General features: G+C 45.9%; 1 non-coding gene across 1 annotated transcript; it reads right to left on the bottom strand.

Annotated features, from left to right (window-relative positions):
- Positions 1–21,024: 21,024 nt before the first annotated feature.
- TRNAG-CCC (transfer RNA glycine (anticodon CCC)) lies at positions 21,025–21,095 on the bottom strand. The gene has a single exon. It is a non-coding gene; the product is annotated as a tRNA-Gly (tRNA).
- Positions 21,096–25,649: the final 4,554 nt, after the last annotated feature.

Raw genomic sequence — 25,649 nt, 5'->3', positions numbered from 1 at the left:
TTGCCGTCAACTGCCGGAAAGAAAAGATTGCTTTCTCGTATGTCAGGGACTGCGATGAAAATATGCAGCTTTTAGAACCCTACCTGCATGACCTAGTAGTCAACGGGAAGCCTTGCAAGGTACTGCGCGATTCGGCCGCAACGATGGATGTTGTCCATCCGGCGTATGTATCGCCTTCCGACTATACAGGACAGTGTGCATGGATCCGACAGGTAGTTGAGGAACAGAGTGTGTGCTTGCCGATCGCGAACGTGGTCATCGAGGGCCCTTTCGGCGAATTAACAACCGAGGCTGCCGTTTCAGGAAAGCTTCCTAAGTGCTATCCGTATTTGTTCTCCAACAAATCGGACATGCTGCTGCGAAAGAGGGGCATCCTTTTCGGAGACAGAGTTGTGCAAGCCTTAACACGTTCAAAGGCGCGAGAACTAGCTACACTGCTCATTCCAGAAAAATCCACAGCGGAGGAAACGGCAGTTAAAACAATGGTAAATGCGGAAGATAGCAGGTCAGAAAACTTTGAGAGCGAGGCATCTCAGATAAGTCAACTTGAAAGTGAGCTTGATGAGACGCGGAATGAGGACGTTCTTGAGAGTAACCTCTTGCCGCCGGTGTCTAGTAATCTCACGAGACTTTTAAGTGGAACCCGAGAGGACTTAGCTATAGAGCAAGCCAATGATCCCAATATACAGGAGATAAGGGAGCGCCACCGCGCCACTAAGACAGCAAACAATATTTCTTTCGAGATGAGAAAGGGAGTGCTGTATCGCTTATTCAAGGATAAGCGCGGAGTAGAGCGGGACCAATTAGTCGTTCCCCAAAAGTACCGCGGAGACTTACTGCGACTTTCCCATGGCAGCTCGTGGTCATGTCACCTTGGAATAAAGAAAACAAAGCAGAGGCTGTTGCAAGAATACTATTGGCCTGGATGTTTTAAGGACACGGAAAATTTTGTACGGTCATGCGACACGTGCCAGCGGGTTGGAAAGGCGCAAGATAAGTGGAAAGCTCCGATGGTGTTAGTACCAATCATTACCGAGCCGTTTCACCGGTTAGTAATAGATATAGTTGGGCCACTTCCTGTGACCGAGTCAGGGTACCGTTATATCCTCACTATGTTATGCCCAGCCACAAAGTTTCCAGAGGCTGTTCCGCTGCGCGAGGTGACGTCCGAGAGTGTAGTGGATTCGCTGCTGTCAGTGTTTGCACGAGTTGGATTCCCTTCCGAGGTACAAAGTGATCAGGGTAGCGTTTTCACGAGTGTCCTCACCACCTCATTTCTCGAGCGATGCGGCATTAAGGTAGTGCATAGCTCGATCCATCATCCGCAGAGCAACAGCGTAGAAAGATGGCACTCTGTTCTCAAACGAGTCCTGAGGGGACTGTGCTATGAAAACAAGCGCGAATGGGATACCTGCCTGCCTGCAGCGCTTTTCGCTTTGCGGTCAGTGCCGCACGAATCCACTGGATTTAGCCCAGCCGAGTTGGTGTACGGAAGGTCACTGCGCTCACCTTTGCGAATGGTGCGCGAAGCCTGGGAGGGGCGCGGAGAAGACCCAACAGTAGTAGAATTCATTCTGAACCTCTTGAATCGCTTACATAACACTAAGGAACTCGTTGAGGCCAGCATGAAGTCAGCCCAGGCTCGTTCCAAGGTGTACTATGATAAGTCAGCCCGTCAAAGGACGTTTTGTATCGGGGACCAGGTGATGTTGCTGAGAAGTTCAAGGCAGAATAAGCTCGAAGTACAGTGGGAAGGACCGGCTGAAGTCGTTGCAAAGCTTTCTAACACTAACTACGCAGTGAAAATTCCCGGTAGGCGTAAAGAAGTGCGCATTTATCATTGCAATCTTATGAAGCCTTATGTGCAGAGGGAAGCCGTGGTAAATCTAACGTTAAACCTTCCCGAGGAGATGGGGGACAACTTGATTTGCCTCAGCGGAAAAGGAAGCAACGCTCAGGAGCTTCTCAAAAAGACGGAGCAGAGAGGAGAACTAAAGAAATCCCAGCTGTCCGATCTGGGCGAGATAATAACAGAGTTTGAGGCCTGCTTCGTGGACAGGCCAGGCAGAACTGATTTGACTGAGCACGATATTGAGCTGACTTCAGACGTGCCAGTGCGATCAAGGTGCTACCGATTTTCTCCAAGGCAAAGAGAAATTCTGGATAGGGAAGTAACTCGCATGCTGGAATTGGGAGTAATAAAACCCTCGGAAAGCGATTATGCTTCGCCTATGATCTTAGTAGAAGCTCCAGGTAAAGACCCTAGGCCTGTGGTAGACTACCGAAAGCTAAATTCTCTCACCAGGGATCAAGTGTATCCTATTCCGAATATTGAGGAGAGAGTAGAACAGGTCAGTAGAGCGGCATATGTGACTACGCTGGACCTTACTCGAGGATACTGGCAAGTACCGCTCACTGAACGCGCCAGCAGATACGCGGCTTTCGTCACTCCGACGGGCAGCTACCAGCCAACAATGATGAGTTTCGGGCTCAAAAATGCTCCATTTTGTTTTTCCCGACTCATGGATAGGGTTTTAAAGGGGTGTGAAACATTCGCGGTGCCTTATTTAGACGACATTGCGGTTTTTTCCGACTCATGGGCGGACCATATGGTACATCTAAGAGCTGTACTGAGCCTTTTGCGTCAAGCTGGACTAACCGTAAAGGCCGAGAAATGTTGCCTGGCAAGGGCGACCGTGGACTACTTGGGTCACAATGTAGGTCAAGGTTTCAGGAAACCCAGCGAGATTAAGATTTCTGCGGTAGCAGACTACCCGCGGCCGAGCACGAAGACGGAAATTCGAGCATTCCTGGGTCTGACTGGGTACTACAATCACTACATCCCTAACTATTCAGCTTTGGCTAGCCCTCTGACCGACGCTCTCCGCAAGACAGAACCGACAAATGTAGTCTGGGACGAACAAAAGGAAGCCTCCTTCGTAAACCTGAAGGCTGTGCTGATTAGCCGTCCGGTATTGCGAGCTCCAGACTATGGCCGAGAATTCACGGTCCAGTGTGATGCCAGTGATCGAGGGTTAGGTGCTGTTCTCTGCCAGAGAGATGACGACGGTAATGAGCACCCCGTGCTCTACTTGAGCAGAAAACTGAGTTCTAGAGAGAGGGCTTATTGCGCGTCAGAGAAGGAATGCGCTTGCATTGTATGGGCCATTCAAAAATTGCAGTGCTATCTTGGAGGGGCCAAATTCACCGTAGAGACGGACCATTGTCCCCTGGCTTGGCTGCAAACTGCGACATCGAAGAACAGTCGCCTTCTTAGGTGGAGCTTGATTTTACAGCAGTACAATTTTGAAATAAGATACAAAAAGGGGAAGTTAAATGGGAATGCGGACGCGCTTAGCCGCTCTTTCTAAGCGGTCCGAGATGTTCCTCACCATGTATCCAAATTGATAATCAGGTTTTTTTTTTTTTTTGTGCGCTTGAATATAGATGACTATGTAAAGCAGCACGTTTGGTTTTCGAGGCATACGTGGGTCCTGAACGTCTTGAGAGTGGGCTTTTCTCGAACAACAATGGCAGTTTTCTTTTGACCTGGTCTCTTCAGACGGGAGCCGAGTGCTTGCTTCGACATGTGGTTGAGTTTCAGATAGCTCAAGCAATTTGGCCTACAACAATCAAGACAACGCGACATGCAACAGCGAGCTTCAAGCGTTCACGTGCAGGCCATTAAGTCGTCTCTTCATGCAGCAGCTGCGGCTGCTGCCCTCCGAGTCTCTTCTGGCGGGGGAGGAGGCTGTTACGACCAAGCATCCGCATTTGCGCGCTCTATTGTTCGCCTGTGGGCATGGAAAAGTTTTGTGAATATGTGGTGATGGTCCATTGGCTCTAAGTGAGCCTGTTTCCAGGAATCCTGTTTTGTAAGCATGTTTTGCTTTGTGGACAACCTGCAAATGCCAAATTGGCCCTGTCAAGAGAACGTCTGGAAAAACACAAAGAAACGTCCCCCTGCGGGAAATAGCAGGAAGTGCTTTCTTTTGTTCACCCTTCCAGTCGAGAAGTGCTATCCTCCAGTGATGAATGCCTCCTATCCAAAGGAGACGACAGAGTGACATGTCCGCTGACGTGCAGGACAAGAGAAGAGCATGACTCATACGGCCATTAAGTGATTTCCCGGGAATGCAGGAAAGATTTGCAATTGTCGAAAAGGGACCATGTTGGGAGCCCTATGCGGCGCCACGTGCACTCGGGTTTCTGAGAAGTAAAACCCCCAGAACCAGCCTGTGGTTTCTTTGCTGAAGAATAGAAATGTACCTCCTCTCCTCGCCGTTCCCAAGCTTTTCCCGCCAACAAGTGATCACGCCCAACGAATGAATGCCGGACCAGTCAGTGCTTCAGACCATCAGTGCAGTGATGTGTTCGATTGGATGCCGATACCTGAGGGGCGTGCCCTGGATTTGGTTGGTCAGCATCTTCAGAGAGGGGCTGGACATAGGGGGTTTTTAAGGACGCTGCAGAGCACGAAATGTCGCTCTGGGCCCTGGGTAAACGGCTCATCCAGTCGCTTCTCGCTATGAACTCTTAACGCTTGTCATTTTGCTGATGTACCCTTCTTCTTCATGTAAATATTCTTGTAAATACGTTTTCTCAAAGTGCCAGTAAACCTGCTTGTACATATTTTACCAACTTCGAAGATTCAGTCCTTCTTCAACCCGGAGTCTCTGCACGCTACCAAGTGAAGGCCGGGTCGCCATAGCCCCAGCGTCACGACATCACCCATGAGCTATCGTCTCTGCTTTTCTGGGATGAAGCCTAAGCCTGAATAGGATTTCCTGGCAACCGTATGAAAACATGGGGCCGTCATGTTTTAATTATTTAATTTTTTTTTTAAAGCAACGGCGTTTAAGGCCCCGCTTTTCAGAAAATTCGGCGCTCAGTGTTGTTGGAATTTTCGCCGTCCTCGGTTTTGCGAGCAAAAATTCCCGAGCATGCCGCCGAAAGGTGGCAGTTGGCAACAATGGCAGGTGTCATGGCCGGGCACTGATTGGTCGTCGGATTATGTGACGTCACGCGACCACATGACATGGCCGAGTTGGCAGGCTCTGCCAATACGAGTAGTTCCTTTGAAGAAGTAGTTGAGATGGGAATACATGCCATTGGGACCCTTGGATCTCAATTCAGACAAGCTAGCGCGTACGGCATGGTTAACACGATACTTTATGCTTAAGTCGTGTGGTTTTTCATATAATGTGCTGGCTTACTACTGTGTGGTAATGACTGTATGAGATAATATAAGCATAAATTAAGAGATTAGTGGTTAAGCAAGTAACAAACTGCGCGTGCGCGAACGATCCCACAAGTGGCGCCACAGACGGGAGATATTAAAGCTGTCGCTTCAAGGAGGGCTTAAGCGTCAACCCAATTTTATTTTTCTGGAAAGCTGATAGTCAACTTGCATCCTCCAAACTGATTAGTTTAACCGATGCTATACGTCGTACGTCACTGGAAGAGCTTGTTTTTTGGAGAGTGACCTGTTTGCCATACTTACTTGACTCATATCCAAATGAGCAGTAATTATGAAAGTGTAGACGGCATAAATAATTCACCCCTGCTCGGCGACGAATGAAGTGTCCAACGTCGGTACGTAATAACAGGTCGCTGTAGTATTCATCCTGCGCCAAACAAGATTAACAAATGCATCATAATGAAGCTTTGAAGAGCTGAAGAGGGCACAAATCATTTCTGCGAGAGTGCGAGTACATAGTATAAGGCAGATGAGTGCGCCCGGGACGTGCATAAATTACCCCTAGCATCGCATTCCCTCACACGTTCGACGCCGAAAAGTGTTGCCGCGGCGCGTTCAACGTCTAGGAGACAAATTGCTCGTTTTGAGCCATTCATGTCGCGTTCGCGTCTGATTTTTTCGCCTCTCTCATTCGGTTTATTATTATAAAGTGTAGACGCGCCTCACTTACCCCGCCAGATTCCTCTGTAATCTTCAGTCCCACGCTCCCTAGTCCTTCCTCAGCCGCGTAAAAGTTTCCTCGCTTTACGCTCGCCTCATTCTGAGTGCACGCTTACGCTCGATGCGCCAGTTTGAAGAAGGCTACGCAAGCGTGTCGAGCAAACAGCCCTCATTATGCGTAGACACAGGGCGCGTTGTGTTTTACGCCGCTCTATAAAGCGCCGGCGTCACGCTCTGCTCTCCGAGAGAGGGCGCTGGGAACGACGAATAGACAGAACGAGGTTGTGCGAATAAGAAGAAAACTAGTAAAAGCCGATAGATTCAACGCGACTGCGACGACGATGGCTTACCAGTCGACAAAGGAAGGGAATTACTTTCTCCACTCCTTTTCGTTTTAACTCCTTTTGCGAGCAAGGTTCTTTCGCGTTTCCGCGAGCCGCCTAGGTTTGGGAGCTCTTCTTTGCTCGCCACCGCCTTAATGCGAATTTTCGAGGGCGCAAGAGTGTGCGTGTGGAAGAACCTTAGTTTTCATGACTCGGCTGGAAAGGACTATTCACGCTTAATGACTCGTAAGTAATGACGTCAGTCTTTCGCAACTTCTATTTTGCTTTTCAACTTTCTTTGTGTTTGCATGCGTCCCAATGCTGCTGATAGCGTATGTACGAAAGTATCACAACTAGAGTCAACGGGTGCACACACAGACGAAAGGGGCCACGAAAGGGGATCGAGGTTTTTCATTTATAACGGGTAATTGCGTCGAACGTGCTGCGCTGAGGACGAAGTGGTTCCAGGCTCTAAGCGGGTCTACTCCGTTTTATTTTATTTTTTTATGTTCTCGCTTTCTCACGTTGCCTTGGAAACGTCTTTGCGAAAACCAGCGACGACGAAACAAACTCGGCGAACTCGTTCCTTCTAGCGTTGCACAATTCCGGGAATGTTTCGCAACGGTATTATAAGGAGAGAGAAAGGCCGCGTGTAACAAATTTCGGTTGTGCAAACCAGTCAGCGTTGGCTTGCATAGCTGAGCTAGCTACTGGCGCAAGAGCATAGAAGCACTAAGCCGTTCGCTGACGCGGCTTAGCCATTAAAGCAGGCGGCGTGGCGCACTACAAACGTGCGCGCCGCGTAAGACACGTACGTCACGAAGAACAGTATTCATTCCCGTTCTCTACTGATGTTGCTAGCTATGCGAGGTGCGAACTTGGGTCCGGATCATTCCAACAGCCACGTGCGCGTCGTCACCACCTCCGCGCGCTATGGTTTTAGGAATCACCCATCCTCGCAGGCTCTATAGAAGGGAGGAGAGATGTCTCCCTTCTTTCATCAGTGGTTCACGTAAGAGCTGAGAGCAGGCTACGGGGTCCCTCACCGCGGCAACCACTCCGGAATGCACTGGCGCGCGCGAACAGACCGACACACCCGCTCGCATTCTTCAGGGTCTTGCACGCCCTGCTCCGTTTGGTCTCTTGCTTCTGCACACCAAGGGGCGTCTGAGGAGCACGGGGTTTGCCCCGAGGAGCGAAGCAGCAACGTGCTGAGTGCAGGGTAGAAGGGCAGGGTAGCGAGGGATGACTGCGCCGTGCGCACTGATGTGTTGAGCGGGGGTGGATGCTCCTCCTCAGTCGCCAGGATGAGGAGCCTTGCGGCCCCCCCTCTCCCCTCCCCCGCCACAGCATCCCATCCTCGCCGCTCAGACCGGAGCAAGGACAGAGAGAGAGAAGTGGGAGGTGAAGAGATGAGAGCGCCGTTCCGCAAGGCGCCTTCTTCTTCGCGGCTGTCCAGCGTCTCGGAAACAATTGTGGGGGACGGGGTGAGGAGGAATTCTCATTAGGAGTTGCACGCTCGGACAGTTTGGGAATGCTTTCGCTCTGCCCAAGGAACCGTCTTCTCCTAAGCTGCTTGCCCCAGCGCGTCCTGGTCGACCGACCGCGTTTTCTCCGGTGTTTGTGTGTGCGTGCGCGTTGCAAACGCACCAAATCCGACCGAATGTGCGTCTGTCGGCGAGCTTTCTCTCAGCCGCCAGCGGATCCGCCACTGTGACTTCTTCGTCCTAGTTTATTTGTCTTTTTTATTTGTTCCCTTCCTATCTTTCCCCTGAATTCCATCTTCAGCCGCCTTCCCTCGTCTTTACAAAGGCTGCCTAAATAGCAAATGCCCCACAACTGCATTTTGGTCACATTCTTGGAAAACGGGTCCTCCGGTAATCTTGTTTCTATTTCTTCGTACGTCTCTCCGGTTTCAATTTGCCCTCCTCATTTGTCTTCAAACGCAGCCGAGCCGTTCCGATGTTCCGACTTGTGTTCTGACCGCAGTACCTCGCCCGCCACTATGTGACGAGCTTTTCCGCTAAGCTCCGGTTCTGACTTGTGAAGCAAGCCTTTGCGGAGTCGTTGAAGCTGAACGGATCCCAAGGCCCAGTCAGCACTTTCGAGGGCATTGCAAGCTCCCAGTCTATTTGCGCGCTTACCTTGCATGTTCATCCAAACGCCTATCCAAGTGTGCTCTTCTGCATCTGACAAACTGAGTAGCACACTAGCTGCTTGTCAACATAGGGGGAGAGGGACAACTGGTCTCGTCGTTACAAGCGCAGTCGAAGGCAGGCGCTGCTTCCATTCGCAAACATTTCCTCAGGTCTCTCTCTATCTTAGTGACCCGTCTTGCTTGGCACTACATACTTTTCGTTTAGGGGTGGAACAAGCCGCTCGAGCGTCATATAGAGGAGGGGGTGGAAAGGGGAGGGGGGGATAGAAGTGGTTTGAGGAGCTGTCCCATTTGAACCATGCATTATCAATTTCACTTTCTTTGTCGAAACAATGAGGCTCAGCCCTTAATCGCCCCCCCCCCCCCCCACCTCTTTCACCCAACTAACCAGCTTTATTTTTTTTGTTTATTTTGTGTTGTAGATAAAAAATTTCGCTTCAAATTGTTTTTCGTCTGGTTAAAAAAAATAACATGACGATATCAGCGGCAGATTAAAATTGAACGTATGAAAGAATCTTAACCCAGACTCTTTCTAATTATTCTCAGAGCAAACAGTGCCCATGGATCTTTGTAAACTGAAGATTTAAAGTGCCGACTGGGAGTTATGGGAGAAAGTGATGCAACTGCCGTCGTATCTCTTTCTTCTCATATTATTGCAGCTTTTCACGAAAACCAGCTCACAATAGTACAATTTGGGCATCTAAAAGGCACTGGAGAGCCTTTGTCATTCCAAGGTATAGAAAAAATCTGACTTACCTGTCCTCAAAACTCGTACAGGATAACGCTCAACCCACGTTCCGTCCCGGGACTCGAGGGGTTCCTCGGGGATCTGTGCCCTGTTGTGTTTCCTCTCTTCGCGAACAACCTCCTGCAATAACTGCTCGCGACTCGCTGGGCGCCGCCATATTGCTCGCTGGACTGCATAGTGCGCTGGGTGCTAGCACGTTGGAAACCGCAGCAGAACCGGTTTTTGGAAGGCAGCAATTTGTGCAAGATAACTGTGTTAGTACACCGTCCATTTCCTTGTCTAAACTCGAGTTGGCCTTGGGTTCAAAGCATCCGTGATCTCCCCCCCCCCCTTTTTTTTTTGCATCTTTTTTTAATTGATTATTATTTTTCTCTTAGGTCAGCGCATGCACTGCTTTTGCTCAGGTTCTGTTAGACATGGTTGTCTATTGGCTTTCTTCGTCATTCGGAAGTTAGCGGCTGTGTTGTGGCGTGGTGTTTTCTCCCCTTTTGCCCGTCGTCCTGGTGTTGCGCTCCTCGTATGGTATGGATCAGTAACGACTTGCTCAAATTTCTACCCTGGTGAATCAGCTTGTACAATCATGTTCTGCACCGCCTTCAACATTAGTGTTCCGCCCGCCCCGAAGGTAAGAATGCGTGAAGCAGGCTTTTTGTTTTTAATTGCACATTAAAGACAACGTTTACGTGGTGCGGTTAATCTGGTTTCTGCTGGCGGGAGCTGGTTCACTCCGCTTCATCGGTCGACAGATGGCCCAATTTGCCAAGCTCACATCGACCTGCACCTGAGGCTCCCAGAGAGCAACAGATTGCTCCGCGCAAATCCCATTAATTCGGACGGGCAATTTCAGTTTTCACCACAGCCCGTTGTATGCTCTTTTCACTTCTCCCGTCGCGATCCCCACTGCTTTCCGCTGCATTGCCCCACTTCCCCGCGCGCTGCAGCAGCTGCACTTCCTTTCGTCTCTGTCCTCTCCCTAACTCTGATTATGGTGCCATGGCACGCGATCATACAAACCATGAAGCGAGCCATGGCCTGTACGTGTGCTGCGTGGGGAAGACAGGGAGGGGGGGGGGGGGGGGGGGGGGGGACCCGCACCCACACTCTCTACTCACAGACCCGCAACCACACTGCGCATGCAGCTTTGAATGGGACAGAAGGCGACGTGTTTGCTGCTGTCGCCTTTTCCAGAACTGTACGCATCGTAAACCGTATCCCCTTCTCGTGCGTGCGAGTAATGAATTCCTCCGTGTGCCAAGAGCAGTCTGTCAGCGCACCTAGGCTAGTCGCAATGAATAAAGCCACGCCGCCACCGATGTTTGTGGAGAGCATACGCGATTGTTGACGCAGTGAGGCCCGTTACAGGATGCAATAAGATTCGTCGAGCGCGTCTGTTGGCCGAATCAGGGCGACGGTATCTGCTCGCTGCTTTTCACAGCACGAACTGCGACTGTTTAGACTGCAGTTGAAGCAGAGTACTATACATCTGTCGTGAGGAAGCTTATCTGGAGACTGAAGCTGCTATTTTTGGCGCTACGTCATCTGCGTCTTTAATGTCTCACTCCATTTCATCATCTTTCTGTAATGAGCGAGAGAGCCGTGTGATTTGATTAAAATGTTTCTTCGCTAAACCTTGAGAACCAGATCCTTCTTGTCAGAAGAGCAAATGGGCTTGCGGAAGACAGCAGCGCCATGAAATATAGGGACCCCGACCATTGATATACATAACATGAGGCCAGTTTAGTAACCAATAATTAAACAAAGTTTAATCACTCACTCACTCACTCACTCACTCACTCACTCACTCACTCACTCACTCACTCACTCACTCACTCACTCACTCACTCACTCACTCACTCACTCACTCACTCACTCGATAATTGAAGAAAACAAATAGCTCATATACAAGATTCGTCACGGCTCAGATCGCGCCGAATTGCATAGCCTTTCTTAATGGTTTTTTTTTTCGTCCTTTATACTTTGCGCGGTTACATTCCTATATGGCGGTAATAGTCTATTTATCACAGGCTGCTAAGACCAGCTCTGTGGCCCAGGTAGGAGATTCTCATACGTACATTTCGGAGGAGATTCCCGAGCATAATTCCGTTGTTTGAGTACAATGCCTCAATTTCTAGCTTCGCCTTTCCGGGTCGCTCCACACCTTTAAATGGTAATTCAAAAGAATCTCAAATAGCAACCTACAAAGTGATGAGGTGAAAAAAAAAATTTGTTTGTTTTGTGCTGTTTAAATTAAAAAAAAAAAAAGACAAAGCAAGATCGTGGTAACAATATTTTGGGCAGGTAGATTCGGAAATTGTTACGCATTCAAAAACGCTCCGCTAGTGCACTGCACTGCAGTGCATCCAAGGTTTTCTTCTTTTTTTTTTTTTTTTTTTAACGCGAGAGCTGGGAAAAAATAGAGATTCCTAATTGTATTCACACATTTTGTCTTGAAGATTATGTCGTTTGCAGCTAGCGGTGGCTAACAGGAAACTGAATGATTGTACTGTTTTAAATTCTAGATTCGCAGTGGTGTGTGCTTCTGCAGTGCTCTTTACGGCCGCTTATTTGTTACTTTAAATTTACCTTACTCAACCAGAGTCAAAACTGAGTAGCCAGGCTGTAATTTCATAGTATTTTGTGTGCGAGGCACCTCTCCAGAACATTACAATGTCTACCATGCTTGCCAGCTGACTTCTTAATTATCAAGGTCGGACCGCAGAGCGACGACGTCTAGAGTCTCGACTTTCGTGTAAGCAAACTGCAGACCCTTTAATCCCTTCACATTTAAGTTCACTTTCACACGCATACGCAACTGGCAATATCTTACGTCAATTTGAAATGAGGACATTTCCTTTCATCATCAGTTAGACCAAAAAAAAAAAATGTATATCACAGCCGATATCGCTGTCGAGTGTAGCTGTAAGCATGAAATATCGGGTGTCTCAGGAAAGTTTGCCACTAATTTTTAAAAAGTGGCATATAGGTCGAAAGCCTTACTGTCCTCATGAATTTCGTGAGTGAGCAGGAAGTGTGCTCACAATTAGCTGATTGGGGCTACAGACAAAGGTCGACAATAATGCTGCAATCACACTTGATATAAGCTATCCCGTGACATGACTTAATGTAACCTAAAGTTCAAATGTTAATCACAATTACCTAATTAACGGCTATTAACTAGGAGCCGCTATTAGTTTACTGGAATCGTACTCGACATAAGCCATCCCGTGATATATTACTTGACGGTGTAGTCAAAATTTCAAGTGTCAATCACAATTAACTAATCAATGGCTGTTAACGAAGACCGGCGATTAGTGTATTGCAATAGTACTAGATATAGGCTATTCCGTGATATACGACTTCACATTATAGCTTAAAGTTCAATTGTTAATCACAATTAATGGATCAATAGCTATTAGCGAAGACCGGCAATTAATTAGGACTTTCCCATAGTCAAGCGCAATTATACTTGACGTAAGCTATCCAACGATATGTGACGATGCTATACCCTGCAGTTCAAATTTTAATCACAATCAACTAATTACCTATTCATAATTAGCACTCACAATAAAGTTAGTGCAATTACACTCGGTGTAAGCTTGCCATTGATATAATAATTGTGATATTGTAACTGAAATAAAACAGCTACACAGGTACACTGCGGACACTGTATGCACACATCTGTAAACGACGCCCATGAGCCGAGTAATGCTATGCATTAAAGCAATGCGTCAGCGAACAATACGTCCTACTAAGAAATGTCATTTTGGTTTAATTGCAAAGGTGTGATATTCTAAAAAATAAAAAAAAGCACGTAAGGTTCCTAATCACCTAGTGCGGTCAAATTCTCCTTTCACCTCAGCTTGGTTCTACATATACACAAATCGTGCCACTCGTAAGCAGGGTAGAGGGGACCAACATGGCGGCCCATCAATCTTGATGGTTGTTTTTGGCCAAAATAGGCAACCCTGGCATGAGATGTCACCACCCTAAGCCGGGCGCCGCGGCGCATCACGTAAGCTCCTTAGTGACCCCAGTGGCTCCCGCTGCCGCCATTGCTCGTTTGACCATCGCCTTTTTTGGGCTTTCAAGTCAGAGCAGACGGATTCTAATGTGCGCTGGACCCCAAGGCATTAAAATTGAGCCCGAGAGCCCAGTCAAGTGTTCCGAGTTAAGGCTTAACGCGTCATCTTCGACTAGGCCGTGGTAACCAGGTCCATATGCTATCCAACCTTGCTGAATCTTGCTGCTGGAGAGGTCCGCTGCCCCCAGGTGCCGGATCCGCGTCGGCTTCAACGCTGGACAATCCCACAGCAGGTGATGGATGTCAGCTTCTATATTTCTGGACTTGCAGACGGGGCACCCAGGGTGTAGATACAAATACCGAAATTGTGGCCACTTTCGAATCACTGCCGGTTTTAGGACCACCCCAACTCTAATCCTCCGAAGCGCCACCTTCTCTGCACGGGTTAGACGATTATAAAAATTGCAACAATGACATCTATGATGGCAATGCGATTGCGTCCGGCAGTCTCTCTCTAGCGAGATAGAGAGAGACTCCCTCGAGGAATAAGGGGCGTTCCAAAGATCACAGCAGGGCGGCCAAGATGCTTTCGCCTTGCGGCACGTAAAGTGACTTAAGCGCTGCCCCGATTTTTTATTGCGATAGGAGGAGGGCAAGAAGAAGACTGGTAACTTACGCTCTCGCGTCATACTCTTAAAGGATGAGCTTAAGTGTCCCCAATAATGTAGCACCTTACACTGATAGTGCGTGATAGGGGAATAATGTAGCAGGCAAACGAAGCTTCCGCCATTGCTATCGCAATTCAACTAGGGTTAACCAGATGTTCAACCACAACTAATTTTTTCTTATCTATTTTAGTTGCCCTCAACAATTTTTAATAAGCAACAACTAAAAGTTCCCTCTAAGTATGTCTTAAACTTTCTTAGCCCGTCTCGTCGTAATGTTTTGCCAAAGTCTGTAACCGCTGTAACTATAAACTCTGTGATCAGTTTTTTTCTGTAACCAGATAAGCATCTTTCATAAAAACAAAATATGATTATCATTTTCCCCTTTTAAACATTCTTGTTTAATTGGCTCGGCAAACACAATACATTTGCCTAGAATTTACACCAAAGTTAACTCTTTGAGGCTTTGCGTAAACTATATCTGTCCCAAGCTAAACCTGCTTGCTGCTTTTCCCGACTCGCGTACAAGTTTCGCATGCTGCAGGTGCAGCCTGTGCTGCGCGCTGATAATTGCGCCGAGACGCTCGCGCTACGGCACAGGATTTGTCCGAGTTAAGCGTCGTGAGGAGACGGCAAAAGGGAGGCAAAGGGGAAATGAGGCGCCGTTCGGCGGTGCCGTCCGGGCGAAAGAAAGGTGACAGGCGGCGGGACAGTTTGGAGGAGAAAGCGGTTTAATTATGCTAAGCGGTGCGGTGGAGGATTAGTCTCCATCTTGCGGTGCCCCGCACGGCGTATATTCGGGAAAGACAGCTGAGCTGCGCGCACCGCCACGCCGTGGCGTCGAGCTTTCGCCTCCGCCTTAATCCGCCGCTGGGGATTAAAGCCCCGAGCGCGCACGCTCCGAACTTGCCGCGGCGCGGACAAAGGAGTAATGAACCTTGAGCTTCGCTGGCACACGGAGCTTGTCTCCCCCTCCCAATCGTGAAGGCGCTTACTGGTCCGAATTGTTTTAGCCTATGGTTAATATTTTATTACTTCCTTCTTGTCTGATTCGTGTGCACTCGGTTCCTTTTATTTATTTATTTTTTTCATTCTGCCACAGAGTTCTTCAAGTATCTGAGCATTATTTGACAAAAATATGCTTTCCTTTAGAATAGCATAATTAAAGACTTTAAAGTGCTTGACTGGGCTGTCATTTGATTTCTGCATTGTGTCCCTGAGCGTAACACTTCTCTGTCTCGATGTCTCTTACGTGTTCCATGTAGGTACTTTTTGTATCCACTTTCAAAGCTAGCACTGTTCCTCACGCACACGCACCGCCCTTCCCTGAAGATGACAATGAGAAGGGGGGGGGGGGGGGGGGTAGGCGTCCTCGCTGTCACTACTATGATGGCACCCATATCGATCTCTCTCCTATAGTCCTCACGCTTTCCGAAGCAGCAGGCCGAAGCTATATACATGGCAGAGTACATCGGCGTGTCTTAGCCTAATATCAATCAATCAATCGATCTATCGATCGATTTTATTTTTCCAGGAAGCAAGCTGTGGTCCCCTGGGCTTAAAGCCCTTCAAAAATCCTGACTGGGGTCCCAGGGACCATTGTATGGCAGTAGCACACAAAAGATGGCACAGCAACACAATATAATAACAGCAATTATTAAATAGTAAGTTGATAAACAGTTCAAACAATGAAATTAATATTGTGCATTACAAAAATGAAACAAAAAATATCATCAGACAATCTAGTAACTACATCTAAATCAGCAAACCCAAAGAGTTCAAAACATAAAATTCACATTGGGCATGACAAATGAAATAAAAATTAGTAATTACGTCTAAAATTCAGTAACTATATCCCGAAACAGTGAACAGAAACAAGACATGGTAATTTTTAGTGCTCTAAAAAAAAAAATGAAAAGAAGACCTGAGCTTTTTTTTTTTATTCGGGTCTACCATATGTATGAACTTGTTGAGGAATACTGAAAGATTGTCAGCCAAATATTGGAGCTTGTAAAATGTGCAGAATCGTGGAATTTCCCATGCATCCAAATTTCTAGTGGGTATATTTTTGTTTTGGCGCTGTAAACTTGCCAGTGAGCTTAGGTAATTTTTAACTGTAGGAAAGGAAGAAAATCATATATTTTTGGCCAGCAGAATTCATAAATGCATTCTACATGTATAATTTCAAATAATTTAAACACTATATTTGCAGTGACCATTGAATTCATATTTCCAGTATAGCGAATTATTCGTCTTTGAATCATGAGAAATCTGTTTAAATTTCCTTTTGTGGATGTACACCAGACTAAGGTGCAATAAAATAAACTGGAAGCAAACAAAGCTTGATAGATTTGGAGTTTTCTCTTGCAAGGAAGTATGCTACGATAGCGTGATAATACTCCATTAATCTATTTTCTTGCTTAGGCAACTAATATGAGCTTCCCAGCATCAGTTTGACGAAAATTATACTACAAGAATTTTATGGTCGTGAACAATAGTTATTCCTTGGTGATAAAGCTGAAATACGTTAACTGACACTTTCTTATTCCTAGCACACAAAAAATTCTTGATTTTGTTTTGGCAGCACTAATTTTAATTCGATTTAATTTGCCATCGTAACAATTTTTCCGAAACATCGCTGCACTAATTTATCGATGTTTAAACCAGGAATTGCTATCATCACCATATATAATAAATTGTATTGTCCTGTATCTGTGCTTTCAATGTTATTAATGAAGACATTAAACAGGATTGATAGTACGCTGCACTGCGGGACACTGTATTTCACTGTGAGAGAGATGAGTTATATCTCTTTATTTTTATGAACTGAGCACTATTCGCAAGGTAAGATTTTTGAGATTCGCTCACGAATTCCATATGACTCAAGCCTGTGGATTAGATGTGGATTAGATGTGGATTAGAATTTAGTGGTCGAGACAGTCAAACGCTTTCCTGAAGTCCGCGAAAAGAGCTACTGTGAACTTGCTATCATCTGTATTCTGCAGAATATGTTCCTTATGCTAACAGAGCCATCTTCGTGGACTTGCCTTTCACAAACACAAAATGTGCGTTAGTTTTAACATTTTGGATTTCGAAAACCTTTGTTGCTCTGAGAAATCAAAATTTTTCTTGTGCCTTGCTGAACACCAGGAGGACGGATATTTGTCGGTAATTTGTTGGCAAATTTCGGTTGCATTTTTTAATTACTGACACTTTGGCCATCTTCATTTCACCAGGGAAAATTTCTGATTCCATCACTAAGTCAAATAAATTGTTACTAGCGGTATTCGCTGATGGTGCTGCAGATGATGATTTAGTGCGACAGACTGCCAAAAGAAGACGACACTGAGGGCGGTGAGATCTGAGCTGCCATCAACGCCAGTTTTTCGGACTGCTATCGGACTGCGGGTCTTCCCCGTAACAATATGAACACGCACAGGTGCAATTATACTTGAGATGTATTATATATGTGTGTCTAAATTTTGCTGTTTGGCGACGCCATCATATTATTATAAACGTCAGAGTCATCTGTTGAATGAAAGAATGACTATCACTGATGTTACTTTCGTATATTGATTCTCCCGAGGGATTGTCTCTGGGCGCAGAGACAACAACGTTAAAAAAGTAATGATTTAAGTACCCAGTAAGTTCTTTTCCAACAAGTTCTCGGCTGTCCACCAGCATAGTATCAGGAAAAGAGTTAATTTTTCGACGTCTCAAGATACTGTTAGTTACTTTCCGCGCAGTGTCAGGGCACTGCTGAGTTACGCTTGCGAACGTTTTCTTTTTTTTTTTTTTTAGGTTTTGAAGTTGAAAGTTTTAGGGAAGCCGAATAAAGTTACAAGGATATACAGCGAGAGGTCCTATGGTGCAAGAAAGCGGGTGTAGCCTCCCATGAAAATAAATTGCAATAAACAACTAGGTATAAATGTACACAACTCATATTATTAAGCAACAAAGAGAATAAATAGCTAGATACATAGTGTAAGATGAGTTACAGAAATATTTAAATACAAACAATATAATGTGGGAGAAGGTACAATAAAACACTCACTGATGCGGCGATATACATAGGATCAGTAACATGAATCTCGCACATTAGGGAAAACTTTCAACCTGAACTTGAAAAAACAAAGTGTGTTAGTTAGCTTGATGTCAGTTCAAAGAATTGCAAAATGATATGGACGAAAAATGAAGGCATTGTTTCCCTCAGTTCTGACCTTAGATAGTAAAAAGTTATTACGCAGCGCAAAGCGAGTGACGCTGTTGCTTATGATCGTGCCGGGAGGAAATATGCTTAGCGATAGCTGATGATGAAGAATCCTAAAATATAGAATACAATCTTATAAAAATAAAAGGCGAGATAGGTATAGGGCGTTTAAATAGATGAACAAAATGCGGAGGACATTCGAGGGGCAGAGGTTATGATGTGCATGGTTTGCTTTTTATTAAGGGCCAGAGAGGAATATGATAGACATTACCCCCATGTGAGATACTGTTGTTTAGGTGGCTGTGGACGAATGTATAATAAAGGGATAATAACAGTACGCTGTATTGGGCGAGAAAAAATAAAGGATCATAAATTTGGATTGGGAAATAGCTTCGGGCTTTAGTACGCGTAATAATAATAATAATAATTGGTTCACTAGAAGGGAAAGGTGCAGTAACTGTCACACTTGCTCTGTGGACACCTGAACCGCGCCGTAAGGGAAGGGAGGAAAGTGGGAATGAAAGTGGAAAGAGAGAAAGAGGAGCCGTAGTGGAGGGCTACGGAGTAATTTGGACCGCCTGGGGATCTTTAACGTGCGCTGACATTGCACAGCACATGGACGCCACTTCGTTTCGCGTCCATCGAAACGCAGCCGCCGCGGTTGGGTTCGAACCCGGGAACTCTGGCACAGTGGTCGGGCGTCTTACCACTGCACCGCCCGGCGGGGCTAGTGCGCGTAACGCATACGAAACTTTCTTGCGTGTTTCAGCTACATGATGATGAAATTTTAAATGAGCGTCGAACACCTTGGAACGAAACTCCGTCTTGCGACGAGATAGCAGCAGAATTGATTTATAGTAGTAGTGTAATACTAACGGGCAATGGCTTCCGAGAAGGGTGGAAAATCTGAAAACAAGTCTTAGTAACGTTCACGCACAGGCGGTTAATGCGGCGCCAATGCTCAAGTCATTCGCTCAGGTCATTTTGTGGATTATATATGAGCTGATTAATGTCCTGGTGTGATGATATCATGGTAGAGTCATCTGCGCATAGTATAGTATAGTATAGTATAGTATAGTATAGTATAGTATAGTATAGTATAGTATAGTATAGTATAGTATAGTATAGTATAGTATAGTACAGTAAAGTACAGTACAGTACAGTTTAGTATAGTATAGTATAGTATAGTATAGTATAGTATAGTATAGTATAGTATAGTATAGTATAGTATAGTATAGTATAGTATAGTATAGTATAGTATAGTATAGTATACTGTAGAGTAGTACAGTATAGTATAGTATAGTATAGTATAGTATAGTATAGTATAGTATAGTATAGTATAGTATAGTATAGTATAGTATAGTATAGTATAGTATAGTATAGTATAGTATAGTAGTGTGCAAATTTCGCACATCTCAGCTAGGTATAACAGAAAATTTTAAAATCTTTAAGGGCCGCTTCTAATCTTGCCGTAGGAGAGGATGATAAAGTCTATTTTTTAACTTAATCCTTATTAGATTCCCTTTTCTTATCCATGGCTTACTGCTATCCACGGCCTTCTTACAGCGTTTAAGAAGCTGAAGAGGTGACGACGATAGCGTCCGGCCGAGGCGAAGGTCCCGAGCGTTCCTGCCTGGCGATCTCTACAATAGTCTTGAATGGTAAGCGTCTTTGAACAACTACCAAGAGCTTGATGAATCCGTTAGACGATTCACTTGGGTCCTCTTTGGATTTTATTGAAGACCAGTCTTGGGACATGATTGCTTGTTTCAGCAATTTCAAACTGTTTTCGGAGATATATTGTGTAACTGAAGATTTGTTTGGTTTGGTAGTTTCTACTGGATTGCTGCAGTTTGTCATAAAAACCGGACAGTGATTACTGACGTCAGCGACAACTGAACTGTGTCTACACTGCAGATATAGTCGTGTCTATGTTAGTTATCAAAAGGTCTAGTGTCGAAGATGTGGAATATGATATGCGATTTGGTAAAACAATCATATCTGAGAAACCGAAAGAAAGAAAGCGAAAGAAGCGCAATAGTACTCGCCTATCCTGAGCGTACCTACATCACCTTGGGTAAAGCTGAAATCTGGGAGAATTGGCACGTATGCATTTATACTGGGGAACAGCGCAACAAAGGCGAGACAAGCGCTTGTCTCGTCCTTGTCACGCTTTGCTGCGCTGTTCCCCAGTATGATTGCGTACCTGCATCCCCACTTGATTGTGTGGGTGCCAGGCCAAGTAGGCATGGCAGCGACCGAGGCTGCAAAAGCACTAGGTTTAGGTTATAAAACGAGCTGCCTAACCCAACCAGTTTACCGGTCCTTTGGACCCTTCTTTCCCTCCCTCCTCGAGCATTACCGAGGCCCGTTTCTGCCTCGCTTTCCACCCCCCACCCTACATTAGAACAGGCGTTGCATTAATGTTTTTCCCGGCCACCCCCAACGCTACTACCACTTCTTAAATGAATTTTCTTAAACAAGCTGTTAGCAAATATTGAAACTCATGCGCCATAACCTTATCTATTAATTATTTTTAGAGATTGGCAGCGTTCGTTGATATTTCTTGTGCATGTTTGTCACCGATGTTTATCACTTTCTGCCTTCATTTTTCATCTCGCTATAGTAGAAGCACTGTTGGCAGCAAATAGCTGCGAGTGAACGAATCACTGAAGCTCGCGCTATTGGCAATAAACCTAGCAGCCTCGCCGCGGTGTTTCGTTGGCTATAGAAGCTTGACTGCTGATCACGAGGAATGAGGCAAGGGCGTAGTGTAAAATTTACAGCAATCGCAGTGAAGATTTCGCAGAAACCGGCTTCAATATTCCAGGTTACGACTATCAGGTGATCCCGTTCTGCAAAGGCGAGAGTGGTGATGGGAACTTTTTTTATTTCATCCTGATAATGATATCGCAGCATAGCAGAGCAGCCTTCGCATTAAAAAAAAAAAATGCTTGAATGCAAAAGAAAAAGAAAATTTGCGCCGCCCGAGAATCGAACCCGGGTCGCAAGAATGGGAATCTTGCATGATACCACTACACCAGCGGCGCGAACGCTAGGTTAGGGCTTTCGTGGGGTTACTTATAGCTATGCATTGTGTTTGCACGCACGTGTGGAGTTTTCATCGCTATGAAAGCTTTTTTTTTTTTCTTTCTCATTGACGTTTTCGTGTAACAAAATGCCAATTAAACCATCATACGTGTTTTATACACAATGTTCACTTTCCCGCTGTGAGTTAAGCCAGCATCGTCCGCACGCAGTGCATCAACTGGTTTCGTATCTGGCTTCTTGTTTATTGATTGATTGATTGATTGATTGATTGATTGATTGATTGATTGATTGATTGATTGATTGATTGATTGATTGATTGATTGATTGATTGATTGATTGAACTCTTGTCCTTGACAATAAATCAGTTGTAAGATGAAAGAAAAATAGAAAATACAGCTCGCTGCAGAAGCTGCATTGGAGAATGTGAAGGCACAGCACTATCGCAACATTTTTCTAATTTTTACTGTATTACCGTTTAATATGTTTTTTATTTTGCTTTTCATTTCTTTATTATTAGTTTGTTCTGTTTATGTTATTTTATTTTTATGTTATTCTTCGTTTTTGCTTTCTTTACTTTTTTCTTTTTATTTGTCACTATCAGTAATTATCATCATTGATTACTGTTATAATTATTTATAATGTTACCATCATCCTTGAGCATCATTGTTTAATTTTTGCATAGTCTACTAATTCATTAGTAATTGGTTTACAGAAAAAGATGGGCGCAATATTTCACACTTTCTCTGTTAACGCTGAACCCATTGCTGGAACCGCCATGGCTTCCCTATTCGCGTCTACATTTTGGCCATATCAACATAGCTCATTAATGCTTTCCCATTAATAACTACTCTCCAAGCCGCACTGACTTATGAAAGACTTTTTATCGCTGCTCAGTGTCATGGAACAAGGCTAGAACGTTACAATAGGTCAGCTGTTGTAGGTGAGGAAAAAAAACAGCAAAGAAAGTGTAGGCCACGTTCAACAGGATGTGGTAATCCTTGGGATGCTGGTGTCAGGGGAGATTCAACTCTTAGAAGCCTTCATGGGCTATAATTGAAACATGAATTCACTCTGTGTCAAGTATTAAAAGGGGCAGAAGGGAGGAAGAAGACAGAGAAAAGGGGATTACGTGATCACTATGTCAGACTGTACATCAAGGAGCTGTAATCAGTTCGATGTAAGGAAAATAAAGTGAAGGATCAGAAAATGCGTTTTCATTTTCGTTCGAAGGTACACCAGTCTAGGATTCACTGCAATGAACCCTGTGGACTGGGCTAACTCTAGTCAGGAGGCAGATCTCCAGAAAACGGAAACTACCTGAAGACATTTTTTTTTTTTTTCCTTGTATGTCGATCGTGTCGATTTTTCGAGGCGAATCGTGGTACACGTAACACAGAAGAAAGAAGAAAAAAAGCGCCTTGGAAATTTTTAGTGTTGCCTGTGTCCGCCCGTTGATTCTTAAAAAGACGCATCCCATTCATCGGTTTTTCAACTCGCTGCACCTGCCCAACGCTGCACGCTCAGCATCCCAGCGGCAGCGCGATGTGTTTCAATGTGTACACGTCCGTCCGCGCCGATTTCAAAACGGTGCAGAGGGGGGCTCCCTCTTCCCGGACGAAGGGAGTTATTCGCCGTATAAATTTGGGGGCTTAGAGAGTGGCCACGGATTAGAGGACGGTGCACGGCGGAAACGAAGCGGTGCTCCGACAGCTCTCGGGCGATAGAGCGCCGAGCCGAACGTAGAAAGGACGAGCGGGAGGGGGACTGCAGAAGAGCTCGAGGCTTAGCGCCAAGGTGTGGTCGTTCGTCTCCAATGCGTGCCTTGGGCGCCGGCCGCGTCGATATGCCCGGTGATCCGGACAGATCAGTTTAAATGGTCCCTTGCAAAAGCGGCTGCGGTACGGATGGTTATAGGTGGTGGACGCAGCTTCGGCGCGGCTTCCTGCATGACAGAGTGAGATGTTTAAGTATACGGATTCGCAGGCGCGCGTTGGTCGGGATCCCCTTTCTTTCTTGAGCGGCTGCGCGGCACCACGGGTGGAGTTTTGTAGTGAAGTTGATGGCTCGGAAGTTTTTGAGAGCCTCGTTTTAACGCGGACTTTTCGAAGATATACTTGCGTTGGTAGTAAGTTCTGGTGAAACTCTGTATAAGGAAGCTTCTGAGGGCGTACTAAAGTGAGCAAGCTCATCTGTTAGGAAAGTTAATTTAAGCAAAAATAAAGGTGTGCCTTAGAAAAAGAAATTCGATGTAAGTTCTCTAACCAGACACCTTACGTTCTTTCAGTATAGAAACATCTAAATATTGCGAATAATTGGTGACTTATGAAGCCACGAAAGGAATTTCTCAAGCTTTAATAAAAAAAAAATAAAACATGGTCTTGGACTTTTGCGTATATTGTACTAACCTCATAAAGACTTGACAGTTCAGGCATCTTTTGAAGCTTCGGACTCGAGTGCTGGCTCCCTAGGTATGGTTAAGCCTGAGGGGTGTTGCTGAAATCACAACGAGAAAAAATGGACTTTGGTAACCTGTCTCAGTTTCACCGCTCTTTAGAAGGACTTCATAATACGAAGCTCTCAAAATTATTCCACAGTTATGAAAACCTAGACCTTGGAGACACGTTGATTGAAGCTGTCAGACGTAGCGGATATTCGATTAACCACACACAACGGAAACCTTTACAAGATGAAGTTGGAAAGGAGCGAATTGGTTAAAACAAGCACGTGAGATAATTGCGGAGACAGATAGCGCCGCGTTACGTTAGCCTGTCTTTGTCAGCTTGGGCATTGCTAGGTCTGCGACAGTAGCAGCGAAGACACTGACGTACGCGACCTTCTTCAGCGGCTCCAGTGATCACTGCAGGCATCCTGCCGCTGGCGGGGGACGCGTCACCATACAGGACGGCGATTTATGACTGCGATGGTTGTAAATAACTGACAGCCAAAGGAGTAGCGAAGGGAGAGTAAAGGCGTTCCTCCTTCGCTAACCCACTGTTCTTGAAAAGAGGAACGGCTCTCGGATGCAGGATGGAGCAGTGGTATAGAGGACCCTCTCTGTATACTATATATACGAGACCCAAATTGCTGGCAGTGGACGGCTTTTATGGGCCTTAGAGACTCCGCCACCGTTATACGCAGAGGAGGGGAAGGTGGGAGTAAGGTGTGACAGCGAGGGCGATGCTGCTCGCACGTTATTGCCGCAGGAGTTGTGATCCCTTGCGCACCTGACTGCAGGTGCTATCCAAGCTCTTGCACACCGGTGCCGCCGGATGGGGAGAAGTGGACGAGAAGGCAAGGGGGCAAGCAGGGGGTTGGGGGGAGGTCTTTTGGGTCGCGGCTGGACGCTGCGGTAGCCGCAATTAGAAGACCGTCTCCTCCCTCCTCTCTTTCCACCTGTCACCTCTGCAGCGCGTACTTCGGCTTTTTTAGTGGCGCCGGACCCCGCTCTGATCGTACAGGTCTCCGTTCGCTCCTCGTCTCGCGATCCTTTTATCTCTATTTCTGCGCCCTGACAAACGACCCGTCTACGGCGTAGTGGTCAGCGTGGAGGTGAGAGACCAAGCAAGTTTAGGTATTGGATCGCCAAGCTCCCATCGCGATTGATGAGGTGCGTGCCGGTTTGGAAGCTTCGGTCCCTGTAGCCAAAGCAGCCACAGAGAACAGCCTTTAGTAACACTTCATCTTGTCTTATTCACTGCGTAGACGGGCGCGCAGTTGCTACAGAAACGTTGCCATTTGACCACCTGCTTGCTTGTTTTCTCTAAGCGCAGGATAATATATATATATATATATATATATATATATATATATATATATATATATATATATATATATATATATATATATATATATATATATATATATATATATATATATATATATATATATATATATATATATATATATATATAAGTCAACAATACTTAAGTACCCCGCAGTGTGATGCCAGACGTTTGAGGACCAGATGCGCTCGAAGTGTAAAAGTAACACACAAACATTCGTTTTGGAACCCTGGATAAACTATCTGCTAGCCGCGTTGCTATAGAAGAACCTGCAGCAGCAGCTCATCAGGACGCAGAAGTGACGACACTTACCTCGGTCGGGGGTAAAATTACAACCATCGTTAACAATACTAGAGCACGAAGTACAGATGGACACAATGGCGTCACTTGCTGCCGTTCTTGAAGACGCCGGAGGAGCCGTCGATCGTAACGCGAACGGTCCGAAATGTGTTCATAACACCGTGACATTCCTCAGTTAACTGCCACGTCAGACATGCTGATACTCCCTCCGAGTCGCTTGCATGGGAAGAACTTTTAGAAGGATACCGGCAATAAAGAAAGGTGCGCCGAAAGATAGGGAGCCTTTTACGCGGCTGGCAGCCGCGTAAAAGTTCGCTCCTGCAAGAAACGAACCCCAAGACGAATTGCACAGAGATATCGCAGTGCAATTCTCCCCGGAACGACTCGGGACCGAGCTTATCCCCCGGGGTTGAGAAAAAGGGGAAAGGAAAGCAATTAACCGAACTCGCGCTGTTTGGTATTTCTCCCGCC

This window comes from Amblyomma maculatum, chromosome 3 (assembly GCF_055883805.1).
Source record: "Amblyomma maculatum isolate TAMU_Amacu chromosome 3, ASM5588380v1, whole genome shotgun sequence".
Taxonomy (NCBI): Eukaryota; Metazoa; Arthropoda; class Arachnida; order Ixodida; family Ixodidae; genus Amblyomma; species Amblyomma maculatum.
Note: the sequence above shows the minus strand (reverse complement) of the source record. Positions and strands in the feature narration are given on the sequence as shown.